Genomic DNA, 11977 nt, shown 5'->3' on the forward strand with positions numbered 1-11977 from the left:
GGGGTCCATGAGCTCCCCCTTGCTCAGGTCAGCTGTTTCTGTGGGTTTCCCCAGCCTGGTCTTGACCCCTTTGCTCATCAACAATGCTTACTCTTGGAAGGTCTGTTTGTATGGAAGCATAATTAACACAGTATGAACACTCTGGATGGGAGGCCAAGAAAAAAGCTTTTGCTCTGACCACCAAATTGGAAAATCAAGTTTGATCTCCTAGAAGATTTGTGTCTTTCTATTATGTTTTCACAAGCATTGAACCAGTCCCTGAGCACAAAAGAAGTCAAAGACTTATGTTTGTCTCTGGACAATTCTTCAATAGAATTGGCACTCCTGGGTGGGGCTTCATTTCCTCTCTGCTAGTCTTGAACTCTAGGTGATTGACAGATCACGTTAACTGGCTTCTGACTGAGTGGTCTCTGATAAGTCATAATTTCAGGCTATTAAAACTAAGGAATGGGAAGACTGATGCTTTGTCCTCTCATCAGCAAACTCCTTTTAAAACTAGACAGCAGATGGGCAAAATATGAAAGAACACAGTAGCCTAAAAGGTCCATAACACATACTTGTTTTTTCTTTTCCCCAAAGACACACAAGTGATTATGTCAGAGATTCTATGAACACAGACCTGGCTAAAATTAGCAAAAATGTGTTTTCTGGAAGACCCAAGTGAATTTAGCTCTGCAATGACTTGCAATAGTCATTTCCTTCCTTTTACTTTTTCCTTTTTGGTGCTTTGGAGTTTGGATGTTTTCTTTGGATTTGTTCTCTTGTTTGTTAATTTTCCAGACAAGTTCTTGCTGTGTGACACAGACTGGCCCCAAGCTCAGCACAGGTCTTCTTCTTCCACCACCTGAGGGCTGGGGTTATAGGTGTGCACCACTGCAACAGCATCTTTTTGAAAAAGTATTGTTCCATAGATTTCTTCTCCTTGACATAGGGATTTCTGTAAAACAATCACTACACAATGTGACATTTAATAGCATGTTTTAGTTTTTCTCAAATGTCTTAGCCCTAAAAGGTGGGTCTTCTCAAAACCTGAAAACAGCTAAGAGATTCTTTGTGAAGTGAGGATGTTCTTTTAAATTTTCCCACTTTCACCCTTAGTAAAGAAATTATGAACAGTTTCTAAATTTTCAAAATGAGCACAGCCTACTGTTGTTTTCAATTACGGATGCATTTTTTTCCTATTGAATTCATCTTGCCCATGCTTTCCAATTCAGCTCATTGATAAGTGAGTAAGGAGAGAAAAATTCCTAAAAACAAAAGTGCTAAGACCCCAGACATACTACAGGAAGTGTCTTTTGCTCTTGGCAACTTTGCATTTGATGTCTCTGACTCATTCTAGATTCCTGCTCTTAGAATCTCCATCGGGGTCACTGCTGAGCACAGTTGACTGCACTGTATGCTTGTGGAAGCTGATGAGCCACGGGCATTCCATGAGTTGATACCTCAAGTCACATACATGTTTACTATCCATCACTGGCTCACTTTGTGTATCAGATATATAAGCTGTGAAAACAAGTTTGTAGAAAGGCTAGTGTGTTTGAAACCTGTACAAACGCTTTGACTGGTTTCCTTTTTTAGCTTTGAGAACTCTGCTGGGTCTTCCAGGGCATCTTCTTGGTGAGAACATCAGTCATCTCTCCTGACATCTTTCCTCAGGTTGTGGCAGTTCTCCATTCTATCGATCTTCACTCTTACACATTTATTAGGTGTCACTTGTTACTTGACACCTTGGCTGTCAAGTTTTGCCCTTGGTACATTGTGCACAGGTCAAAGTCTCCTGGAACACAAGAATCGTTGTGTTCCAGGTTGGAAAATGAACTGGTGTTGACATGTATGCCCAGGAGGAAGACTGAGAGATTTAATGAGTTATCATATGTGGAGAAACAGTGAAATATTGATTGGCAAAGCTCTCTGGGAATTAAAATGGTAATAAAAATCTAACACCAGAACTGAACCTTTCTCAAATAAGAAGATTCCGCTGAAGGAAGGGAAGGGCCAGCTGCTGTGTTCCTATAGTCACTCTGTGCCATTGGAACTGCTCGTCCCATGCTCTGCATTCGAATGTATATGCCTTGTCATCATAGAGACATCTTATGATTTATTTAGTGGATATGGATACATATGTAAAGAAAACAGTTTTATTTTTTTTTACTTATAATCACTGTTAGGTCAGTGCTTTATGATTCTATTTTTTAGTCCAGAGCAAAAGATATTCATAAAAGTCTTTAGATTTAGCTATGTTGTATTAAATAACATTTATACCTAAAAGAGGAAAAATCCTAGTTCACATACATAGAAAGCTTCCTATATCATGCCCAATAAATATCAGGCACTTCACTAAAGTTAATTCTCATTGAGTCAGCTTTCTAACCCTCATGTCTTCTTCCTAGAAAGAGGAGGACCACTGACCATAAGATCACATGAACCACTCATCTTTCCTCAATTATGGTCACATTATTCATTTTAGACAATTCCAATGAAGGCAAACTCATTATTGTCCATTCTCAGTCGAAATGTAAAACCATTCCAACAAAAATGTTTTCCTTAGAGGGCACATGTAGCTCAGTAGCACGGTGCTCCATCCGCGTGCACACAAGGCATTGGGTTTGATCCTCAGCATGGGGGAGGGGATGATAAAACCAGTGAAGCCAAACTAGATGTCACGTTCACCTTCCAAAGCTTTGCAGGTGGATTATATGAATATGCTGAGTGTTTTCAAATATTTTTGATAAACTGTGTTCACGAGAGTTTCTATTTTTCAACTGCTTGTAAATACTATTCATTTTAGATGGCTTATAAATTTGTTATGTTTATGTATATTTCCAATAAAATAATGTGGTTGTACTGAGCCTTTTGGTGCTGAGTTTATAGGCATTAAGGGTTGTTCCCGTGCCAGGCATTGGTGGCTCACACCTATAATCCCAGCACTTGGAAGGCAGAGGCAGGTGGATCTCTGTGAATTCAAGACCAGCCTGGTCTACAGAGCAAGTTCCAGGACAGGCTCCAAAGCAATACAGAGAAACCCTGTCTCAAACAAACAAAGAAACAAACAAACAAAAAAACCTACAAGAGCTGTTCCTATTTTGTTTTGAGATTTAAAAGACAGTTCTGAAATTTAGGGGTAGCACTGCGCAGGAACTCATATAGACTTTTCTTTAGAATTGAAATCCGTTTGGGGAAGGCTCTGTACCAAACCATCTGCCACAGCAGACTTGGCACCTGGACAAAAGAAACTGTCATATCCTTCAACACTTTTATTAAACAAAATAGAAATTCAAAGCAGCTAGTATACTGAAATCTCTAGTTCAATAACTTAAAAAGAGAAAAGGGAGCCAGGCAAGGTGACGCATGCCTATAATTCCAGCACTTGAGAGGCTGAAAGGCAGATCTCTGTGTTTGAGGCCAGCCTGGTTACAGAGAAAGTTCTAAGACAGCCATGGTTATTCTCTGTCTTGAAAGAAAGAGGGGGTGAGGGAGAGAGAGACAGAGAGAGAGAGGAATAGAGAAAGAAGGGGCAGCATTGGCTCCAAGTCACCCCTGTGGCAGCTCAACTCCCTTATATAAAATGGCACAGGAATTACCTACACATGTCCTCATATATACCTCAACATCTCCAGACAATTAACATCCAAGTCAATGTAACTGTTATGGCCTCAAACTGGAGCTGGAGAACAACTCCCTTGGTTGTTTCTAATTACAATAAAGGAATTGTCTACGGTATAAAACAAAGCCTCTCTCTTACCTGTGTCCCATCCTTTTATATCTTCTATTTTATAAATGAAAAGCTGTAATATGCTTCGCCTAACTCACCCAGTTGGGACCAGAATGAGACTCCGGGCATGCAAGCTTCCCAGCGAGGCACACACACACACACACACACACACACACACACACACACACACACACACACACACACACAAAGAGGTACTCTGGTCATGAAGATTCTCAAAGTTTACTTTAATAAATGAACCACTTATTTTTCCCAATTGAAAGCCATGAAATATTTGAGAGTGCTGACTACCTTGTCTTTTGATGACAACCCATGGAATACCTGTTGTTATTTTGTAAAAGTTTAAAAATTAGAAGTCTCAAGGTAGTGAACAATGGGGAGCTCTTGGTCCCCAGACTGATAGCTGGGATACCAGCATGGAACTGATCCAGACCCCAGGACCGTGGGTTTCAATGAGGAGACCTCGGAAATCTACGGACCTCCTGTAGTAGTTCAGTACTTATCCCTAGCATAGGTGTGGACTTTGGGAGCCCATTCCACATAGAGGGATACTTCCTGAGCCAAGACACACGGGGGTGGGCCTAGGCACTGTCCCAAAGGATATGATAGACTCTGATGACTCCCTATGGAAGGCCTCATGCTCCCTGGGGAGCAGAAAGGATATGTGATAGGTAGGGTGTTAGTTGAGAGGGGAGGTAGTAGGAGAGGAGGGGAGGGAGTGGGAACTGGGAGTGACATGTAAAAAATCTTGTTTCTAATTCAAATTTTAAAAAAAGATGGAATAAAGAAGAAGTCTCGAGGTGGAACTGGTGCAATGGAACACAAACGATAGAGAGTACATTAACCATAGAGTTTGTTCCAGGGAAGGAGAGTAATCGAGAGGAGAGAGGAAGAGAAAGAGAGTGTAAGAGTAAAGGAGCATTAAGTGGGCAGGGGTCTGTCTTTTAAAGGGGTCCTTTACACCTGAGTACAGACTAGTTCTCATGGAACCCTTGGCTGAACAGGGTACTACCTGAGTGGATTCTGCCAGGTAACAGGGGCAGGCCAGCATGATGCCTGAGTATTTCAATATCTTTCTCCTTCAGTGAGAAACTGGATCTCCGTTTAAACATGGTTAGTGATGGAGAAAACTTTGTCAGAGCGCCATCACAGTCTTCATGGGCAGATGGCCTAGGGCAGTGGAGGAGTGAGGGCATTCCCAGATCTCTGTGAGCAAAGCCCTTCCCAGGAGCTATTTCATCATCTGCCTCAGGACACTTGGTTCCCACCAGCCTTGGTTGTATGACCTGGGTTGAGGAGACCAGGCCTCAAGCCTGCTTTGCAGCAGGCCACAGAAAGTTCTACTTTTCACCTTATGTCTGTAGGCCCTAGCCCTGCATTACTTGGGGACTTATGCAAGGGGAGGTGGTGATGGAGTGGTGAAGGGAGCCATATTCTGATTGCCATGTACCCAGAACTTCCTAACACACCCTCCTTCCCCAATCTAGTTAGTAACTACTAATTGGCAACAGCTTAGTTTCATTTTTGTTGTTGTGATTAAATACCCTGGCAAAAAGTGATGTTGGGTAGAAAGGGTTCATTTCAGCTCCCAACTCCATGTTCTGGATCATCATGGCAAAATTTGGGCAGCAGGAACATAAACCATCACATCAGACCCATGACCAAGAGCAGAGAGAGATGACTGCATACATGGTTGGGACTCATGGCCAATCATGAGCTACTTCTCTTTACTCTGATACAGTCCTAGGCTCCAAGCTAGGAAATGATGCTGCCTACTTTTAGGCTGAATCTTCCTGAATTAATTAAGGATGGTGTGATTTTCAGTCCCTGCAGACATGCCACAGGTGACCCAATCTAGCCAGCCCTGCACCAAGACTCTCTTTCCAGGTGGCCTTACATTGTGTCTAGTTGACAAAACTATCACAGCTAGTTAGCGATGATGTATGTATGCATCACCTGGCCCCCAAATTTGTAGACTGCTTCCAGAATGCCTTCCCAGGGTATATGGGGGGGGCATCACCTACCATAGATACCAATGCAGAATCCCAGTCAGTTAGTCTATGGAGAAAGTCTAGAAACCTATAGAGTGGTCTGGGTCTTGAAAGGTGCCCCCTCCCTGTGCTAATAGATGGCACCAAGCATCTAAAAAGTAAAGTCACCAAAGACCTACAATCTAACCCTAACCAAACAAGTTGATACCACAGACTGGCTAGCTTTTGCTCTTTCTCTTCACTACTAAAATCTCACCATATTCCTTAAAGAGTTTTAAATGAGTTGTCATTTCAATAAAAGATTCTTCTACATCAGGCGATGGTGGCACACACTTAATCCCAGCACTCAGGAGGCAGAGACAGAGGGAACTGTGTGAGTTTGAGGCCTGTCTGGTCTACAAAGCGAGTTCTAGGACAGCCTAGAGCTATACAGAGAAACACTGTCTCCCAACAACAAAAGGATTCTTCTCAGGCTGGGGAGATTGCTCAGTGGTTAAGAACATTGGTTGCTTTGTCATAGAGCCTCAGTCCAGGTCCCAGAATCTACACTGAATGGCTCCCGGCTCCAACTATAGGCTCTCTAACACCCTCTTCTGACCTCTGTGAGCCCCCTGCACCCACATGCACATGTGATTAAATAAAAATAAATAAGTAAAATAATTCTTTTATTAGAAAAAGAAATTTCTCATTCCTCAACCACAGAACCTCCAACAGTGAATTATAATGAACAAGACTTGAAGCAGACAACATAAATTCCTCTGGGCACAATGAAATGGGGTTTTATTTCACCATGGTTATGTAGAGTGAACTAAATTCCTTCCAAGCAACCTTGCGTGCACACACACACACACACACACACACACACAAAGAGGGCAAAGCTTCCCAGCGTTTGGGGAGTCTGCGTCCCAAGACCACAGGACATATGCCTCCACAATGCGACAATTCTGACTCCTCAACAAGTGCTGAGATAAACATTCAGCCAAGACAGGCCACAGCACCGAGCTTTCCTGACTCATAGGCAAGGCAGACATCAGCTACAAGATGATGATGTGTCACTGTGGGAATGAAACTGGCTTAGAGGCAGGCAGGGCTTAGGGAGCTTGATACAATCCAAGTTATACACCAGAGTTCCATTACAGGGTAGCACCTGCTGATTGAAGATTAGCCTGCAGCAAAGAGGAGAAAGAGAGAGAGAGAACTGGTCCAACGAGATCAAGTGCTACACTGTATACCCACGAGGTAGACATGTGACAACTGTCACAGGAGCTAAACAATTCCCAGTCTACCATTTCCAGCCAATGCATCTGTGAGTCTACTGTCTCCAAAAGGGGACAATTTAAATAGATCAAAGAGGGTTGATAAGCAGAAACATGTACAAAGGGAAATTAGAATGACTAGTTAAAAATAAATTCACTTGATTTTCATTTCTCAGATCAACTGGCAGACTCTACAATGTAACAAGTCCTTTTTTAAAAATATTGGAACTTAAGCTGGATGGTGGTGTTGCACACATTTAATCCCAGCACTCAGGGGACAGATGGCAAGTGAATCTCTGAGTTTGAAGTCAATCTGGTCTACAGAGTGAGTACCAGGACAGCCAGGGGCTACACAGAGAAACCCAATCTTGAAAAATCAAAAGAAAGAAGGAAGGAAGGGAAGAAGGAAGGAGGGAAGGAAGGAAGGAAGGAAGGAAGGAAGGAAGGAAGGAAGGAAGGAACTTCTGACTTTCCTAAGAGGTTTCATAAAATTCTATTTGTAGAGTGCCCACTAATGAGAATCCTGCTGGTTTCTCCATCTTGCCAATGATTGAGAGGCTGTAATATCCTGCCTGGGCTTGGGGCTGTTAGTATTTTCCCTGGACCATCATCCTTACTGAAGTCTAGTGACTCTGGGAGATCTGGGCTGTCCCCATTTTACAAAGATCTGAGCTGCTGTCCCCAGTTTACAGATTTGGAGGATCACTTGGCCCAAACCACTGGAAGCTAGTACATAGCAAGCCGAGTGTACTAGTTCCATCCCTTCTTGCTGAAATAAATACCCAACAAATGCAGCTTCAAGTGGGACATGTTTGTTTTGGCATATGGTTTGATGACAAGAAGGTGGTAGGAGCATTTGGTGATTGGTCACATTCTTGCCAAAGTCAGGAAGCAAAGTGGCAGATGCTTGTCCTTTGCTCTTCCTTATTTTTATTGTCTGGGCCCCCAACCCATGGGATAATGCCACCTATATTCAGAGTGCTCTTTCCTCATCAGCTAAACATCTCTAGAGATGCCTCCCAAAGACACACCCAGTGGTTTGTAGTCTAGGTGATTCTAAAACCCACAAGATTCTATATCTTGACAGTCAAGATTAGCCATCCTAACTGGATTGGACCACTAATAGTCCTTTGCGTTGGTGACTGTCATCTTATTAGTATCATCAATACATTGAAGAGAAGAAATTTCTAGGCATACATGTACTGAACAATAACTTCCATGCAAAAAGCTAACAGAGATGTATCATTTGTCAGTTGAATTAAATCTGGGTAATTAAACATGAGTATAACGTGAAGTTACAGGTTATGATATCCTTATTCAAATAATACCGGCCAAGCACAAGCCAGAGCGTGCCCAGAGGCAGCAAGCTAGGGAGGCCAGAGAAAAGGGCTCCTCACGTGTCATCCTGAACCTCCCCTGACCACACCTTGACAGGCGTAGTCAAGGGCATCTGTAGCTAGTTCCTAGGAGGCGTGGCTACAGTGTCTCCCTACAACTGCCCTTTTAGTCTAAAAGAGGATTAAAACTTAATAGTGTAAAACATCCAAAATTAACAGTCATAAAGGTGAAATACAAGAAGATACAATAATCTGCTATTGCACATCCTGACTATGTCTATTCCAGCTAAGCCCTAAAGTCATCTGAAAGAGGTGTCCAAACCTGAACACCTCCTTCCAATCCCAACTCTAAACAATAAGAAAGTTATTCCCAACTAGGCTTACACTACCCTAATAGACAATATTGGAGGACGGGGGTGTAGCATCTTCCAAGTTACTTCCTGCTGAAATGGGACGATGGTAGCCTTGTGGGGTCCTGTGGGAAGAAAATGTTAGTATAGTGAAAGTCTCTAATGGGTTATCTCCAGTCCATGTTAGATGGGATTTGCTTGATTGAAGATCTAGATTGAAATCCTCAACTTGATTGAAGCCAGCACTCGAAGCTCTGGTCAGAGTGTCAGTTGAAATGAAGTAAGTTGGATCCAGTGCAGTCTAGGAGGTATGGCCCAATTCCTTTTCCAAAGCATCCAGGGATTGTTGTCAGGAAGGTCTTCATTGGCTGTATGGGACTTAAACATAAGTGTTAGCAGAGAAATGTTTGCTTGTATATGTATGTACGCTGAGAAAGGCAACCATGGGAAAATGACAATTATGAGAGGGTGTAAGCCTTGAAAGAAAGAACCAAGAAAAGACAAGAGGTAGTCCTCAAATTCTTCATTTATTCTGCATTACATCAATTGGCTTCTTGATATAATACAGAAACTCTAAAGTTTAGTTAAACAACATGCTTGGATTGTAGGGGAGGAAAGCCAAATCCAACTCTAAATCCAGCATTGATTTAATTGAATAGGGACTAGGAAATGAAGAGAAATAGAGTTATTTGTGAGACAGTTACCGTATGGCACGTTCCATTTGTTTGATGGTTATAGCTACCTTCTCTTCCATTGTAGGGAGACACGGTAGCCACGCCTCCTAGGAGCTAGCTACAGGTGTGCTTGACTACAGTATCTCCCTACACATGAGACTAATGTTTAAAGAACTAGGTTTTCTTTTATCCCTGTAACAAGCCTGCAGCTTTGCCTGTCTTAGAGGAACTCAAGTTCTTCCCATACTATGATGGTTTGAGTGAAATGGCCTCCAGAGATCATAGTTTTGAATGCTTGGTCACCAGGACAAGGCATTATTTAAAAGGATTGGGAGGTGTAGTCTTCTTGGAGGAATTGTGTCACAGGAGATGGGCTTTTGAGGGCTTCAAAAGCACAAGGCAGGCCCAATGTCTCTCTTCCTGCTGCCTGTGGATCCTGATAAAGAACTCTGAGCTACTTCTGCCTGCATACCACCATTCTCCCTTTGATGAAAATAATGGAGAAACCTCTGAAACTGTGAGCAAGCCTCAATTAAATGCCTTCTTTTCTAAGAGTTACCATGGTGTCTCTTCAGAGCAATAGAACTCTAAGACACATACTGTGAATAGTGTTGTCTGGTACATAACAAAATACATTTGGCCTAGATAAGGTTTTAGGATCAGCATGTCACCTGCTATATTTATGGTAATAAGGAAGCCGACTCCAGTTTTCATGGTTGCCAGCAGCCACTTCCCCATTCTCTTCTGCCCCACACCTGGGCAGGATATTGAGAAAGCCTGGGTGCTGTTTTCAGTGCTGCAGGTTCAAACTTCAAATCCACAAACCTCAGACCCTTGAGCAAACCCAAAGGAAGTCTTCTTGTTTTCTTTCTCAAGTTATTTTCAGACCTGATCTCTCAGAAATCCTCGTTAACCCACAGACCTTGTCTGATGTAAACTCCTATTGCAGAGATGGTATCAGCAGTCTCAACATCTGAACTGCATTGGCACAGGAGACTAGCTGGTTGGAATCTGGTTTGCCCTTCAGGGGTTTGTGTGTTGGGAACTTGATCTCCAGAATGGTGATGTAGAAAGATGCTGTGGCACCTTGAAGAGGCTGGACCTAGGAGACAGTGTTGGGATCATTGGGATACATCCCTTGCAAGGAATTAGAAGAGTTCTTGGGAGAATCCAGTTAGTTCCCAGAAAGTGTTGCTTTGAAAGCACATGAAAGGCTCCCAGCCTCCCCCTTCCTGTCATAATGTCACCCTCCATGAAGCAACTTGGCCAATGGAGTCTCACCAGAGGCTAAACCAAAGGAAGAGACTTACCTTTGACTTTCAGCTTCTAAAACTGAATGAAATAAACCTGTTTTGTTTTTGCTTGTTTTGTTTTTAGTAGTACATTCTGCCTTGCTATTTTGTTGTATCAGAAAAAGAACCAATAGAAGAGTGTATAAATCTTAGGATATGACAACCTTAGGAGTGACCACTACATTTACACTAAAATTACTTGTTTTTTTTCTGAAATAAAATTTGTTGTTGTTGTTGTTTTGAGACAAGGTCTCACTTTGTAGGTACAGTCTGCCTGGAACTCACTATGTAGAGCAGGCTAGCATTAACTCACAGAGATCCACCTGCCTCTGCTTCTCAACCACTGAGATATAAGGAGTGTTCCACCAAGCCTGGCTTTCTGAAATTCTGCTCAACATATTGTATTTTATTTGGCAACTTTACATCTAGGTCTTTATCTTCATCTGTCTCCTTGCCTTCATCAGTGGGAACTAGACCTCAATAGCTCAAAGTCATGCCCCAGGCAGAAAGAGCACCCACCAATAAAAAGGGTTTCTTTTAGTGAGCCATGGGCCTTTAATTTGAGAAGTCCTCCCCAGGCACTTCCAGGTGTGTCATTATGTGAAACAGTTTCATGTGCATATCTTGATGCAAGAGAGTCCAGAAAATGCATTGCTGTAGTCTTCCATAATAGACAGAAAGTTTCTAACAGACTTTTGAAAGCTAAATCCAGTATCTGCTAGGAAATGATTTCCATCTACAATGACTAAAAAATGTTTGGTGGGAGTGGGTTGGGAGGGAGCTGCACATGCCTTTGTAGCAGCCAGAGGTCAATGTCAGGTTTCTTCCTCAATAGTGTCTCCGTCTTATCTGTTAAGATAAGGTGTTTCATTGAACCTGGAGCTTGCCTATTTGGCTAGACTGGCTGGCCAGTAAGTCTCCAAATCCTCCCATCTTCCCCCGGCACTGGCATTACAGGCACACACACACCTGACTTTCATGTATGTGCAAGGGATCTGAGCCCGGATCCTCCTGCTTATGAGGCAAACGTTTTTCTCACTGACACATCTCCCCAGCCCCAGATATGTTTTTGAAACCTTCATTTATTTATAAGCCAGCTTTCCTCTTCCAGAATCCTGCTAGCTGAGTCTGTAGAGGGAGAATATAGCAGTGGGAAGGATGACAGGGCCCAAGACTAGCACCTTTGCCATCATTTGGGAGCATGTTAGAAACTCAGGATCTCAGGCCCCACTCTACACCTTCTGAGTCGGACTTTGAACCTCTCTACATATGCCCGTGTGTATATTAAAGTTTGAGAAGACATAACTTAAACTACCCTGGCTTTCACATTTGGATGCTATTAGAATA

The sequence above is a fragment of the Cricetulus griseus genome (assembly GCF_003668045.3).
Source record: "Cricetulus griseus strain 17A/GY chromosome 1 unlocalized genomic scaffold, alternate assembly CriGri-PICRH-1.0 chr1_1, whole genome shotgun sequence".
Taxonomy (NCBI): Eukaryota; Metazoa; Chordata; class Mammalia; order Rodentia; family Cricetidae; genus Cricetulus; species Cricetulus griseus.